The sequence below is a fragment of the Pipistrellus kuhlii genome, unplaced genomic scaffold (genome assembly GCF_014108245.1).
Source record: "Pipistrellus kuhlii isolate mPipKuh1 unplaced genomic scaffold, mPipKuh1.p scaffold_m20_p_47, whole genome shotgun sequence".
In the NCBI taxonomy this organism is placed as follows: Eukaryota; Metazoa; Chordata; class Mammalia; order Chiroptera; family Vespertilionidae; genus Pipistrellus; species Pipistrellus kuhlii.
The window spans coordinates 252,257-265,388 of NW_023425548.1; positions in this window are offsets into that span (position 1 = coordinate 252,257).

Sequence of the window (13,132 nt, forward strand, 5' to 3'; positions counted from 1 at the left end):
ATATATATATATATATATATATATAAAGTCCAGCAACCTGAACAGCAGAACTATCAGAACCACTATAATGTGCACTATGGCAGCCAACCAGCCAATTGGCCCCCTATCCCCAACTGTCCCAGCCCCTAATAGGCCCCCAACACCCCTTGGCCCCCTCCTCCACCCCCCTTCCCAGCCAGCCCAGCCCAATGGGCCCCCATCAGGGCGGGCCAGCCAGACCCCACCTATGCATAAATCTGTGCACCAGCCTCCAGTTTGTAAAATAAAATAGTAGAAGCAAGATGCTTTGGTTTTAAATTGTGTTTAGGTAAAATAGTGCTGTGTGTTTGTTGATTTTATTAATAGGACATATTGCATGGAAGCTGGCCTCGCAGCTGGCTCAGTCGTGGGTGATATTTATATAAAAGCAAACTTTAAAAAGAGAAAACTCTGTGGAATCTGGGGACGGAGACCTTTCTGACTACATTCTGCCTGGTGTGGAGGAGAGCACGCCTTCTGGGAGTGTGTGGCTCTCAGAATCCCAGCGATGACATGTGATGAGGGCTGTGTAAATGTCCATGCTGTGTGGAGGCGGTGACAGAGCCCGCCACACGGCCCCCGACTCCACGCAGGAGGAGAAAGGCACACGTGCCGTTGCTCTGAGAGAATAAAGACTGCTCTGCTGCACGGTTGGAGCAGCTGCTTCATACTTTTTTGAGCTCTCGGTTTTGTTTTGTTTTGTTTTTGCTAATCTTCGCCTAAGGATATATTTCTCTTTGATTTTCTTTGCAAGAGTGGAAGGGACGGAGGGAAAGAAAGAGGGTGAAACACCTATGTAAGCGAGCCATGTCAACTGGTTGATTCCTGCATGCACCCTAACTGGGACCAGGATTTGAACCTGCAACCCAAATCCATGCCCTTGACCATGAATCAAACCAGAGACCCTTGAAAATGTGGGTTGACACTCTAACCACTGAATAGCACCATCCAGGGGAATCTCTCAGATTTAATATCAAGTTATCTCACTAAGTTAGCATCGCTTTTTTGATGCAGAGACAAGACTGGCCTCCCAGTCTCCGGAGTCCCATCCAAGGATCTTTTGTGCACCTTCGGTTGTCTTCCTGTCACCCAGACCCAGCTCCAGGCTCGTGCTCTCTAACTGCATCCACACCTTTAATCCCATGGAGTTAAGTTCTGCTCAGGCCTGAGACCACTCATCTCCATATAAATCTGTGGTTCTTTTAGGTTGATTTCATTTTATTCTTTTTTTATTGATTGATTTTAGAGAGAGAGGGTAAGGAAAAGATGGAGAGAGAAACATTGATTGTTGTTCATGCATGCATTGGTTGATTCTTGTATGTGCCGTGTATCTAACCCACAGCCTTGTATCTAACCCACAGCCTTGGTGTATTGGGACAATGCTCTAACCAGCAGAGCTACCCAACTAGGCCCTGTAGGTTTATTTTATTTTATTTTGTTTAAAATATATTTTATTGATTTTTCACAGAGAGGAAGGAAGAGGGATAGAGAGCTAAAAACATCAATGAGAGAGAGGAACATCCATCAGCTGCCTCCTGCACACCCCCATTGGGGATGTCCTCGAAATAAAGGTACATGCCCTTGACTGGAGTTGAATCTGGGACCTTTTTGTATGCAGGCTGATGCTCTATCCACTGAGCCAAACCAGTCAGGGCATGATTTTACAGTTTAACTCTCAGAGGATAGATTTTTAATTCCATGTCTGTTAGTCAACTCAGGCTGCCATCACAGAATACGAGAGATGGGGCACCTTAAACAGCAGGATGTTTTCCAGAAGCCCAAAACCAAGGTGCCAACTGACTCACATCCCTGGTGAGAACCCTCCTTCCAGCTTTCAGACTGCCACATTCCACTGTGTCCTCACGCAGCAGGGAAACAATGAGAACACATGCTCTCTTCTTATAAGGGCACTAACCCCATCACTAGGGGCCCCACCCTATGATCTCAGCTAACTCTAACTACCTTCCAAAGGCTCCATCTCCAAATGCCATGGCATTGGGGTTGGGACTTCAGCATATGAATATTGATGGTGGAGGGAGACACAATTCAGGCCACAGCACCACATAACTTGAAGGTCCCAGATACAAATTCCAATATCCATCAACAGAGGTCAGCCATTTGAGCAAGGATAAATAGTATGAAGTTTTACTTCTAGTCTATGATGTTTTTCTAAAGTATATGCCGATACAGTGGCACCTGCGTTCTTGCATTTACTTCATTCTGGGAGGCTGTGAGAGAAGGGATTTGTTTGAAAACTGGCTCATCTTCCCCATTAGAAACAATGTACATTGAAGTAATCTGTTGCAGACCCCAAATGAGTCCCTGCTTTAACCTTTCTTATATACAGCACATGCCTTCAAGCTATCATTGTTTACATAACCTCCCTTTTCACTAGCTTTCTTAAGTCACCCATATTTACTGTACATATTTAATAATAATAAGCAACAACAGAGCAAAAAAACATGAAAATATTCACAGGACAGTTTCCTGAGATGTTAACAATGTTCAGTTTAGTGGTAAACTGAGTCACACTCGGGCATTCTCTCTTTGCTTGTTGCCTGAGAGATGCGTGGCTAATCAGCAGTGTCTGCATGAAAGGCTTGTTGGGCCAGGACTGGTTTGGCTCAGTGGATAGAGCGTCGGCCTGCGGACTGAAGGGTCCCGGGTTCAATTCTGGTCAAGGGCATGTACCTTGGTTGCGGGCACATCCCCAGTGGGGGTGTGCAGGAGGCAGCTGGTTGATGCTTCTCTCTCATCGATGTTTCTAACTCTCTGTCCCTCTCAATTCCTCTCTGTGTAAAATCAATAAAAATATATTAAAAAAAAAAAAAAAGAAAGAAAGGCTTGTTGGATCAAGAACCAAAGTTTTGTTTGGCAACCAAGACATTTTTTTGTGGATAACGCCTCTCGAGATGGGAGACATTCAAGAACTGAGGTTTGACTGTACCTTGTGAAGGCAAACTGCCAGTTAGTATCTGAAATTAATAATAATTGAAACATTCGGCCATGCAATGAGCTCAAACTCTCCAGTTGTGATGACACACATCTGCCAAGTGGATGTCACAACACAATGTAACTGCATTGCCGGTTGCTGGGTGGTTTCCTTTCTCTGGATTTTCACAGGCATATTCGTCTACAGATGCAGAGTCAGGAGGGTCCACGCAAGTCTGAGCCGGAAACTTGAGAGTTCATTTCAATGCACCTGTGACTGTTCCTCCCTTACTGTCCCCACTCCACCACTTACACCAGAAAGGACACCGCTACGCTTAGGTGAGCAGCTTTCACAATGGGGTCCCGCTGTCCCGTCCTCCAAAGCTGAGGTAGAGGGTGAGTGCTGGGTGTTGGCGAGAGGAAGGGGCCGTTGCTCCTCCAGGACATGCCATCCTGGTGACAGTGACATCGCAGGAATGGCTTGAGCACCAGTGCAGTGACTTCTTTAGTCAGGGTGCCACTGACACCACGGTGTTGTGGTGTAATTAGAAAGACAAGTACGTGGCAATACACCCCACAATCATACGAAGCGCCCGGCGTCATGCTTGCTGTCTTAGAGATAGAATTACTTCCCAGGAGACGTCAGCTGAGGCCATGACCTTTCCTGTCTTTTCAGGCGGCTGTCAAGCTGGGAATTGTCTCAACAACTCTGGTGAGTAGACTTTAAATACTGAAACAAAGTTTGGACCAAGTTATCCACAGGCTTCTCCAAACAGATTAAAATGAGTGTGCCCGGATCAGAGAACCAAATCCCTAGACATGTATGAGTTAAACCACCCAAAAGCACTGGAGCAGTCGGCTAAGACTGCAAGTAGAAAGCGGTGTGGGGTCTTTACCGTCGCACTGTCCATGTGGGAAAAGGATATGATTGAAAAAGGGAGGTTTTATTGTTTGCTGCTCGGGTAATTTTTTTAAAATATATTTTCATTGATTTCAGAGAGGAAGGGAGAGGGGAGAGAGACAGAAATATCAGTGCTGAGAGAGAATCATGGATTGGCTGCCTCCTGCATGCCCCCCACAGAGGACTGAGCCCACAACCTGGGCATATGCCCTGACCGGAATCACACCATGACCTCCTGGTTCATAGGTCGACATTCAACCACTGAGCCATGCCAGCCGGGCTGTGCTTCTTTTTAAGCCTCGGTGAACACGTATCAAAACAGCTCTCCCTCTGAGGAAATGGGGCTTGTTTACTGCCAGGTAACCAGTGAGCCTGGCCTCAGCCTCCCTAAGGTTTGGGGTCTGCCTGACCTTTGGCTGGAAACCTTCCACAGGTTCTGTGTGGAAGCTGTGCTCCCACTATTACCCTGAGGTTGACTTTCACCTTGTGCGTTAGTGTATTCTTGAGGGAGTATTGGCTTCTTTCTTTTCATTCATTTTATTTTTTAATCCTCACCCAAGGACATGCTTAGAGAAAGGAAAGGGAGGGAGGAGTAGAAAGAGGAGGAGGAGGAGGAAGAGGAGGAGGAGGAGGAGAGGGAAACATCAATGTGAAAGAGAAACATGGATGGGCTGCCTCCTGTGCATGCCCTACTGGGCTCCACCCACAGCCCAGGAATTACCCCAGAACCTGTGGCGCACAGACAGCACTCACCCCACGGAGCCCCTGCGCCAGCACTGGCTTTCTCTGTGCCGGGAGCAAAGTGTGAAGTTGGAGACCTTCAGCCACGTGGTGCCAGCTTCCCTTCTTTGGCCTTTTCTGAGGTATGGACCCCTTGTACAGTCTGGTACAGTCTATAGACACTCTTAAGAATGATATTTTTTAATGAAAAACAAAAAAGAAGGACAAGAAGACCAGGGGATTATAAAGGATATGATCTCTGAACACATAATAATCTGGTCACTCAGATGTGTTTAAAAATGAGTCAGTTTTCAAACAAATCACTTCTCAAACAGCCTCCCAGAATGAAGTAAATGCAAGAATGGAGGTTCCACTGTATGGGCATATACTTTAGAAAAACAGCATAGACTAGAAATAAAACTTCATACTATTTATTGTTACTCAAATGGCTGATCCCCGCTGCTGGATATTGAAAGCCATACCTGGGACCTTCAAGTTATGTGGTGCTGTGGCCTGAATTGTGTCCCCTCCACCATCAATATTCATATGCTGGCCAGGGGGAAGGGACATGGGCTGTTGGCTGGCCTGCCTGCTGGTCTAGGGGACAATTTGTGTATTAGCCTTTTATTATATAGGATATACACTGAATGGCCAGATTATTCTGTGTTTCGAGATCATCATAATCTGGCCACTCAGTGTATATTGACATTGTAGTGATCTAAACCTTAGAGCTAAGTTTTTGACATAGTACTGTGATTTTTAAATTAAAGTGTGTGGACAGTAGTTTTGAAGTCATGCTGAGAGGGAACAATATTTTCAGGCATCGGCAGTAATGATAACGTGACCTAAAACATCAATGGTTTCTAATGGTAACCAACCTAACGCAGCGATGGTGGCTGAGTGTATTTCTGGTCGAAGGAGATGCTAGCTTTCAGTTAGGGATGAAAGAAACTTCAGAGCCGATTTCTCCCCCCTGTTCTTCACGGGCCCTCCTTTCCTGCCTGAACATGACAGGGCCTGGGTGCCTTCCAGCCTGCTCCTTCTCTCGGGAGTACCCCTCAATTTCACCTCCGCCGGAATGTGAGCCCATATATCTCATCACCCAAAGAGAAATGCCTTTTAAACTCTGCCTCTCAGTCACAGGGAGATCTTATTTTCTCTGTAAAGAAATGTCGGTTGTATAAATCATCACCATCATCAACGCTAACTCCCTCTGCCAGGCGGTCCAGCATATTCGTACCGACGCAGACCGGAAAGCCGTGAGAAATGCTCCTCCTCTCATTAAAAAGGGTCTTTGTCTTTTGCTTGCAAGGAGCACTTCAGGGGAGCTGGGTGGGAAATGTGGGTGCCTTGCCATAAAGCGCCTAGCGCTGACACTGAACACTGTAACAGCCCAGCTCGGTGCGCAGAAGGGACAGGCAACGCGAACATGCCCTGTAGCTGCAGCCCAGGAGGCTTCGCGGCGTCGCTGCAGAGAGATCTCCGGGCCTCATCCGGCCGCTGCTGCGGATGCCCCGCTGCCCGACTCCTGGAGGGAAGGACCGATGGCAGAGTCCAGCCCCTAGAGCACCCAGGCGGCTCCATAATGCTCTACAGTTGTTTCCGGGCCCACTTCCTTCTCCCAGCCGCACCAGCTCCTACTGTCTGCCGGTGCCCTCGTCTTCCCAGATGCACATCTGCCCGTGACCTTGGAGTTAGCTATACATGCAGGCAGGGCCCGGCACACCCCAGAACCAGCTACTTTTCACCAGCATCTATCTATCATCTTTCTTTCTATCTATTTATCTATCTACCTACCTACCTACCTTCCTATCTATCATCTATTATCTATCCTCTCTCCCATCTATCTTTCTATCTATCTATTATCTATCCTCTCTTCTATCTACCTTCTCTCCTATCTATCTAGTCTATCCTCTATCTCTCATTATCTATCTGCCATATCTCTCTTTATCCATAATCTATCATTTATGTCTCTCATAGCTACCATATATATCTCTATACTCCATCTATATGCTATCTATCCATCTCCTATCTGTTTATCTATGTATCCATCTATCTATCTGTCTCTCTCTTATCTGTCATCTCTCTCTCTAATCTATCTCTATCATAGCTATCATCTATCTCTCTATAGCAACGTGGCATATGTAGAGATACATAGAGGCTACTCTGACATTATACCACTAATATTTTGGAAAGGAGGAAGATAGAGCATTTTACACGCACACACACACACACACACACACACACACACACACACACACCTGTATCCTGTAATCCTTCAACACCACAATTCCAGGCTCCATGTCCATAGCGCTTCACTTGCCTCTTGAGTCCCCTTTCCTGACACCCAGTGTCCAGGTCAGGTTCCCTCTGGGACCCCTCCCAGCATGAGCGGCCGCTGTGTGTCCCTGGTCCCCCCCTCCCCGGCTCCTCCTGGGGCCCAGACCTTGGGTGGGGCTCAGCGACAATGACAACAGTGACATCGTTCACCCCTCTGCAGAAAGGACCTGACCCCCCGCCCCCGGCGGCCTGAGTGGAGAGCCTTCAGCAGCTCAATGCTGCGGTTGCCAATTTGGATGCATTTGGTGAGTAAGACGCAGCCTGTGCCCCTGGCATCTCTCTGGCGATGCAGGTACCAAACTGCTAGTACATCCTGAGAGGGCTGTTTCTACTGAGCTACTTAAAGAGACAGGGAAATGAGTCTTAATCCAGGTTCTCTTCTAGATCGTTTCTTAGGGTTAAAGGTAACCTTTGCTTTAAAGAGCGAATACTGTTCAAATACAAGTGAAACAGCCATGGTGCTGGGCAGCTGCTCCCGGAAGGTGATGCATCCGGCAGCTACCAGGGCAGGCTGGCCCCTGCATTTCCAGGGTCTCTCCGTCTAAAGAGAATCCAGAAATATGAATTCAGAGCGTAGAGACACTCTGAGACCTTCCCCTGGCTGCTCAACAAAGCTCTTTAGCGCTAATTACACCTAATTTATTTGTAAGTTTACTTTCTGGAGGATTTGTGGTCCGTGCTGTGTTGACTTTTAGCACAGTCGGGATTTACTATATCTGTGTTCCTCCGGATGATTTAATAGCTGAGTTATTTTTGCTCCCTCCCTTCCCGCTGTGCTCTGTTTATTTGCTCAGGTAAAGGTTACGGAGTGCCCTGTGCCTGCGAGGGCTTATGAGAACCCCAAAGCAGTATTGGCTTCTGGGAAGGTGGAGGTGTCACTGGGACCAGTCCTGGGGGGTTGCAGACAGCATCTCCAGGTAGAAACAGGCATCAGTCACAGAAATGAAAGTAGGAAGGGGGTTGGGGGGACTCCACACGCCAGCCCCAATGACAGCCACGGTCTGGCAAGGAGTATATTGTAGCCTGAGTGTAGGGCCCCCTGGGGGAGAGGACGAGAGGGGCAGAGAGGTGACTCGGGCTGTCATGAGAGACCTGACTCACGTGGGGTGTGATCTCAAGAGCGATGCCCTGGCCAGGGGGAGGGGGAGGCGGGGGGCTGCATTTGCACTTCAGATACAAAAGCTGGGTGACTGAGTCTGGCTGCAATATGGGGAACCACTGGAGGAGGAGGAGACTGCAAACCGAGAGCCCTTGGAGGAAGTTGCAATCAATAAGGCAAATGTCCCCCCAATAAATTCAATTTAAAAAAAAATCAGTTTAGATTTCCTCCAACAACGTTATGAGTGGAGTGGCGTGTCCATCCAATGGGGCACTGTGGGGCCACTGCACGGCAGACTGCACCGCATGACTTCTCAGCCGGCTGCGAGCCCAGTGCACACACTCCAGTGTCCTCCTGGTCCCTGTTCTGTGTGGCGGTCACTCTCCCTCCTCCTCCGAGCAGTGCATTCAAAAACCACAGGGACGTCATAGGCTGCCCTGGCGGAGACCATACTTAACTGCCTGGGAACTCGCAAACCTAAGCAAGCGAGGAGCCACTCACCCGGGCGGTCACACTCCTGTGGGAGTGGAGGGCTCCCCTCGCTGCCGTCTGAGGCCGCCTGCGGGTCAGATCCTCCCCAGGACAGCCCGTGAGGTCCTCGTGCAGACACTGAGGGTGCCTGGGACAGCCCAGGTTCAGCTACTCAGATCCCTACCGATGCGTCACCACGCCCGTGCAGTTACTCTTTAAAAGCAGGCTTACTGCATTAAGGTAGACAGAACTTCGCCAATGTTCAGGGTACAGCTGAGTGAGTTTTGAGGCATGGACACAGCCATGTGCCCATCAGCGTTCTCACGATAAAGACCGTTTCCATCCCTCCAAAAGTTTCAGCTCAGGGATCTGCTGTTTCACTGGAATTTTGCCTTTTCTGTGATTTCATATAAATGGAGTCATGCAGCATCTATGCAGGGTGTCCCAAATGCATATGCACAATTTAGCAGCTGATAACCATTACATTTGGAAAATGAAATGTATTTTAATAAACATTGCTTAATTATTCCTTAACCCTATGCTTAATAGAACGTTGCATGTGTCAATAGTTCACTTTTATTAATGAGGAACATTCAGTTTTATGAAGACGCTACCATTTATGCACTTAGCAGTTAATGGGTTTGCGGTCGTGTTGACTCTGGGCTAAGATGAATAAAGCGGCGAGGCAGGCTCATTTGCATGTGAGTATTGGAGAGTCTACGTTCTCATTTCCTTCGGAGAAATACATGACGATGAGCTCACTGTGTATGTCTGTGTATGTCTGACTTTGTACGAAATTAGCAAACCGTCTTCCAAAGAGTTTGCACCATCCCACATCCACCAGTAACCCACACAAGGCTGCCTGCTCTGCATCTTCCCCGAAAATCTGTTAAGTCTCAGCTTTCTGTGTGGTTCTAGTAGCATCATATGGAGTTTGGAAACATTCCCTTCACCACTAATGCTATCGAGCACCTGCTGTTTTGGGCAATTACATCATTTTTGGTGAAGTGTTATTCAAGTTCCTTTTTCCTTGTTGTTGAGGTGTGTGTGTGTGTGTGTGTGTGTGTGTGTGTGTGTGTGTGTTGAGTGAATGCAAGGTGACTGATACATTTTGCAGGGTTTCCCAGTCTGTGGCTTGCCTCTTCATCTTAACATTGGCTTTTCATAAACAAAGCTGTTAGATTTTGACGTGGTCTGATTTACCTTTCTTTATGGTTATGTTTTTTGTCCTCTTTGAAAAAGCTTTGCCTGGTCCAAGTTCAATAAGACATCTATGCTCTCTTTCTGCAGTTTTATGTTTACTTCTTACATTGAGAGCCATGATCCGTTTCGAGGTAATGTTTGTGAAAGGGTCACGTAGGTCCTGAGGTTTGTGTTCCTTCACCTGCCATCCATGCGACTGATGCTGAGCGTGCTGAGGGGGCAGCCCTTCCCCTTGAACTTGGTCCTCTGCTGAGAGGCAGTTGAGGACGTGTATGCCAGATGCTGTGACTCTGTTCTGACCCGACGTACGTGGCCACCCCTCTGCTGTAGCACTTTGTCTGTTTAGTGTAGATTCATACAGTGGAACTTAATTTGCTCCAGAAGGCTGTTTGAGAAGCAATTTGTTCAAAAACAAAATCAGCTTTTCCCATTAGAAATAAATTAGAAATAAACTCCATTACATTAGAAAGAATGTAAATTGAATTAATCCGTTCCAGACGCCAAATGATTCCCTGCTTTAACCTTCCTCTATACCGCACATGCCTAATGTCCTGTCTAATCCATAAACAAACACTTCTTTTCTTAAATGCATCCAACACCTACCGGCCTTAATGGAACCCCTGTCAGCACTGGGCCCGGCGTCTTTCAGGAGGTCAGACACAGCATCTCCGCTCGTTCCCACGTCACCGCCTCTGACACGCTGTCCTGGCCGACTGCCTCTCCTTTCCAATCAGCAGTTTGTCGGCTTCTCCGGTTGTCTGTGGTGGTTGTTTTGTGGGCACTCTCACACCCTCAGCAACATCTGCCTCTTTATGTCTAAAATTGTGCTAATTTTCCATTTCACCAGCAAGAAAAACAAAAAGAAAAACAACATGAAAATATTCACAGCACAGTTTCCTGAGATGTTAACAATGGAGACTTAGCTGGAAACTGACATATATTCTCTCCTTTGTGTGTGGCCTGACAGACACCCTTTGCCATGCTGTGTATCAACATGTAAGGTTGTCAGGTCACAAATCAACGTTTGTTCAACACCAGAGACGTTTTCCTCATGAGCGGCTTGATTGAGAACCAAACTGCTCGAGAACTCAGGTTGGACTGTAGTTAAGTCTTAAAATCAGGACATTGTAGAAGTCCTCCAACTATGGTCCTCTTTTCCAAAATTGTTTTCACTATTCTAGTTGCTTTGTATTTTTATTCCCACTTTGTAATCAGCTTGACTACTTCTCTCTCTCTTTTTTAAGGCTAAAAGTGTTTATTGGGATTACTTTGCACTGAACATCAATTGGGATAAAATGAATGTCTGACAATATGAAGTCCTTCATCCACAAAGTATCATCTCTGAATTTATGTAGGTTGTCTGTAGCTTCTCTCAGCAATGTTTTATATTTTTAGTGTATGGGATATGCACATACTTGGGCAATTTTATCAAAATAATTTTGAGTGCTTTTATTTTTAAACTAGAGGCCCAGTGCATGAAATTCATGGATTGGGGAGGGGGGGGGGTCCCCTCAGCATGGTCTGCATCCTCTCCTATCTGGGTCTCCTCAGGACTGCTGACTTCTAACTGCTCACCTGCCTGCCAACCTGATCCCCCCAACTGCTCTCCCCTGATGGTCTGATCCTCCTAACTGCTCTCCTCTACCTGCCTGATCACCTCTAACCGTTTCTGCCTCAGCCCTGCCACCATGGCTTCGTCCAGAAGGTCATTGGAAGATGTTCAGTCTAATTAGCATATTACCCTTTTATTACTATAAATGCCACCTTGTCCTAAAAATGCAGGTTGTTCCAGGTTTTCCTGTCTTGGAAAGGGAGCCCACAGTAGCATACTGGGTTCTGATCTGGGCTTGTGCTTTATCTCAGCAGATGTGATTCCTAGAAGACTCTTGGATGTACCTTGAACATTTCTATCGATTTTGCCAAATCATCCTCCAAAACTGTTGAACCACTTTAAACTCCCACCAGCAGCCATGCATATGCCGTCCCTTCCACTTTGATGCCAATATCATTGATTTCTCCCTAGAAGCTTCCCTCCCCTCAGCCAGGACTGCTTGGCACTTGAGCCAACCTCACTATTCAACTGGGGACTTGATTTCCCGAGAGAATTATGGAGGAAGAAAAATAGTTTTCCTCTACCTTTCTGAGTTCTTAGTGGAGGCCCTTGTAGTGAAAGACAGATCACTAAGAGAAAAACAAAAGTTCAGTAACATGTGTACCTTGTATATATGTGGGAGATCCGAGGGAAAAATGAGTAACTCCCCAAGGTGGCTTAGAATGCAGATTTAAATACCTTCTTCCTAGGGAAAGGGGATGGGAGATCCAGGCCTCTTAGAGTCAAGTAAGTGATTTTTAGGAAAGATGAATAGGGGTGGGGGAAAATAATTTGTAACAAAGTTTGGGTGTGATGTCAACTGCTACTCTCCTGTCCTGTGACAGGAGTCAGTCTTCTCTGCCTGATGACACTTCTCCCATCAAGGGGACCTATGACATTTAAGCTCCTTTTGGGGGGTCCGGTTTTAGGCAGATCAGGAGACTTCAGTGAAATCCTCTGCATGCATTTGCTGTTTTTCAAGCATCTGCAGCTCAAGATCATCAATATAACAACACAGCATATGATGGGGTGGTATGTTCTCTGAACTTCAGAATAAACCCCACAAAAGCTTGTTTCCTCTCTTAGATGATTTGCCATAGTAGCATTATTCCCTGGAGATGGTATTCTGACCAGACCTTCCTGGGAGTGGTCATAACATACCCTGTGCTTGTAGAAAGGTGTGGCCTCATCACTAAATAAACGAGGGGCAGTTTTCTCATCTTGTGGAAAGGGAGACAAAGTTATGATAGTTTATCTCCCTTTCCACAGGTTTCCTGTGGGTTTGTGTCTCCACTGTGGCCCCAGTACTGCTGCGGCCGCAGGGTGGGGGCTACTGAGTGCCAGGCCCCCCTGCAAGCTTGTGTCTCTGCTCCTCCAGCCCCAGCAGCCCCAGGGCCACCACAGCTGTGGGGCTTGGAGCTGGTGGGTGCCAGGCCCCCTGCAGGCTTGTGTCTCTGCTCCTCAGGCCTCCTCAGCAGCAGTGACAAAGCAGGCCCAGAGACCCTCCTTGGGTGGGGTGGGGCAGAATGCCTGTGTCCTGGCCCAGCTACTGCCATCTTTGCTGCAGACTGACAGTCAATTTGCATATTCCCTCCTTACTGGCTGTGGGCACCACCCATCTTTGTCGCAGAGTTAAGATCAATTTTCATATTCCCTCTTTATTAGATAGGATTTCCAGTTGCTTTTGTTAATACATAGAAAGAAGTACAGCTTGTCGTTGTACATGGTCCTTATAGTTGCAAATTTGCTAAAATCACCTATACTTTCTAGTTGATAATTAATAGATTCCTTAGAATTTTCTGAGTAGATTCTCTCTCTCTTGCTCTCTCTCTCCTTCTCTCTCTCTCCCCTCCCCCCC